Here is a 2984-nt window from a genome sequence, read left to right as displayed (position 1 = left end):
AGATTAGCTTCTCCAGGACTACACCCTGTGACAATCCACCAGATGCCACCCAGGGTCCATGTTCAGGAATGTCAATGACTAAATTCAACCGCAATTGCTATGTTCTTATTTTTTTGTCCTATAAATTATTAACACATATTTTAAGCATTAAAACACTATCACAATGCTTTGTTTCATATGACAAGTATTATTTTTTGTTTCTCTATATTTCTCAAGTTTACAAGATATTCTCAATTTCCCTGTGTACAAATTATCTTTTTTCATATTGCTAAGCCTAAGAAAGAAGGACAATCTGCAATATATTTTATGTACTATATGTTTATGTATATTGATGGAGTTGTTAATATAAGTATTCTTTTCTGTAATTATCTAATAAAATGACAGAGTATCTGTTTATCTATAGAATGTGGAAATACACTGAAACAAAAAGGCTAGATGAAAAAATTATTATTTTTGTTATAAAATTATACATATGGGTGATTTTTACAGAAAAATAAAACTGATTTTTTTCTCACCTTTGTGCCTACTAATGTGTGGATATGGCAAATAAATTATCATTGTAGGTGTTATTAACTTACAAAACCATGGGCTACTACAACACAAAATATCCACTACATACCACAAAATAATTAGTAACTAAAAAGAGGGTGTATAAGTAATAGTAAGCAAGATTTTTCTTCATTAACTGCATAATTATCTACTGCTAATTTATTAATAGATCCATCTTTTACTTTATCAATGACCAAATAACTTATCATTTTTATGGTAATGTTTTTGTACACAAAAATGTGTTTTGCATACATTAATTATTGAAACATTAACGTCCAGTTAAGGGACAATATCTCTTCTGTGAAACTGGAAAGCTCTTTTAAACATTCTGTCCAGAGCATATTTAATCTCCCTGTTCCTCAGGCTAAAGATGATGGGGTTAACTAAGGGGGGCACCATGGAGTAGAACATAGCTGTGAGGAGGGTTTGAATACTTGATGAGTTGGAAATATGACCAAAACAACCAAACAATTCAGAAACTATAAAGAGAATAAATGTAGCTATCTGGGGAGAGCAGGTTGACAGCGCTTTGCTCCGGGCTTCTACAGAATGCATCTGAAGCACGGCTGAAAAGATGTAAACATATGAGGTTAACAAGATGACAAAGCAGAATAACATGAGGCAAGAACTTACAGCAAGGGCCACAAACTCAGAAAACTGCACAGCCTTGGATGCTATGCTCATAATTTGAGGCACATCACAGAAAAACTGGTGAATCACATTGGACTTTGTGAAGGGATGACTGAACATGGTCCCTGTGTGGATAGCAGAATAGACCAGCCCACTGGCCCATGAGACACCTGCCACCTGTGTGCACAGACGTGGAGTCATGGTGAGCCCATAGTGCAGAGGGTGGCAGATGGCAACATAGCGGTCATAGGACATGATCACAAGGAAGAAGAACTCTGCAGATCCAAAGAAAATATATAGGAAAGTCTGAGCAGCGCACTCTCTGAGAGAAATCAACTTACTGCCCATTAGAGAATTCATGATGGATTTGGGAACAGTAACTGAGATGTAGCCAAAATCTATGAGGGCTAAATTGCCCATAAAAAAGTACATGGGAGAGTGAAGATGTGGATCTATAACAATAATGGTAAATGTCAAAAGATTTCCAGCCAGAGCTCCCAGATAAACCATTAAGAATATCAGACCTTGCAAGATTTGGAGCTCCCTGGAGCTTGCGACGTCCATCAGGAAGAACTCTGTGAAGGTGCTGCCATTGTCTGGGTTTATTAACATGCTTCAGTGACCTGTAGTCAATTGATCAAAGGGTATTGAAAATGCTATAAGAAGTGATATAAATTGGTTTATTGAATTAAAATATATACAACCCTTATATAATGATTGTACCTTGCAGAGTTCTTATTAATTAACCAAGTGAAATAATCAAAGTGTAAGAAAACACAGTATTAAATACAGTCAATAAACCTTGGAAAATATTAAATAAATACTGTAAATATACCTAAATACTAAAACCTTTCAATATAACTGGAAAAAAACTTTTTTTTCCCAATAGGGTCTAAAATCAAAACATAATCCAGTAACGGAATGAGCAATGATTAAACACAGATATACTGATGACTGAGACGGGGTATCTCTCGGCACATAGTGTTTCTCAAAGACACCCTGCTGTAAAGGTAATACCATTACCCTTCAATTTCTTTCATTAGGCACAATCCAGAGAGTCCTTTCTTGGAGCTGAAGGGACTTTGACTCTAAGAGACATGAAATAAAATGTACTGGCTTTTCTGTTTCTTTAGGTATCTCTTTCTGTTGGGCAATGATTTATTTGATCTCTCACAAATCTCAGGGGAACTACAAATTGCATCCTCCAGGGATGCTGAAGGCCCTTCATGCCTTGTTTTTCGTAAATATCTTGGCCAATCCATTGAGATTAATTAGAGTGGCAATAGTGTATTTTTAGAGATAACCTTTGAAGAGAGGTTTCATAACGTTTGAGAAAGCACAAATCCTACAAAATTGTTTATGGATCCCTCTTGGTTTAATGAGTAAATAAATGTATTTGTCAAATGTGTATTGATAATACTTACCTAGCAGAAGAGATACCATGATCACAAAGGTGGTTTTCCCGAGGCAAGGCTCATCCATTTGCACTCCTGATATGCTGACCCTTGTTATTTCCCCAAATGTGTGAAACTTGACTCTGTAATTTGTGGTAGTGGGGGATTGTGCTTGTGCTTTCCCCTGATATAAAAAAGGAAAAAAAATATGTGTTAATAGAGTGGAAGTAAAATATATCAATGTGCCCAACTCTCATACCTGAACTAATTTAACCAAAAATGTGTGATACAAGCTCACTAAATAAATAGTAAAGTTAATGCAATAACTTGAAAATTGGCATCCACAGAATGAAAAGGAAAATGGCTATCAAAGCACAATGTAAATGCTTACCTAAAACTTAAAGCAGTCCC

General features: G+C 35.5%; 1 non-coding gene across 1 annotated transcript; it reads left to right on the top strand.

Annotated features, from left to right (window-relative positions):
- The first annotated feature begins 2595 nt into the window (after nucleotides 1-2595).
- Nucleotides 2596-2760, top strand: LOC118968278 (U1 spliceosomal RNA). The gene has a single exon (XR_005055850.2). It is a non-coding gene; the product is annotated as a U1 spliceosomal RNA (small nuclear RNA).
- The last annotated feature ends 224 nt before the right edge of the window (nucleotides 2761-2984 follow it).

This window comes from Manis javanica, chromosome 14 (genome assembly GCF_040802235.1).
Source record: "Manis javanica isolate MJ-LG chromosome 14, MJ_LKY, whole genome shotgun sequence".
NCBI lineage: Eukaryota > Metazoa > Chordata > Mammalia > Pholidota > Manidae > Manis > Manis javanica.
Note: the sequence above shows the minus strand (reverse complement) of the source record. Positions and strands in the feature narration are given on the sequence as shown.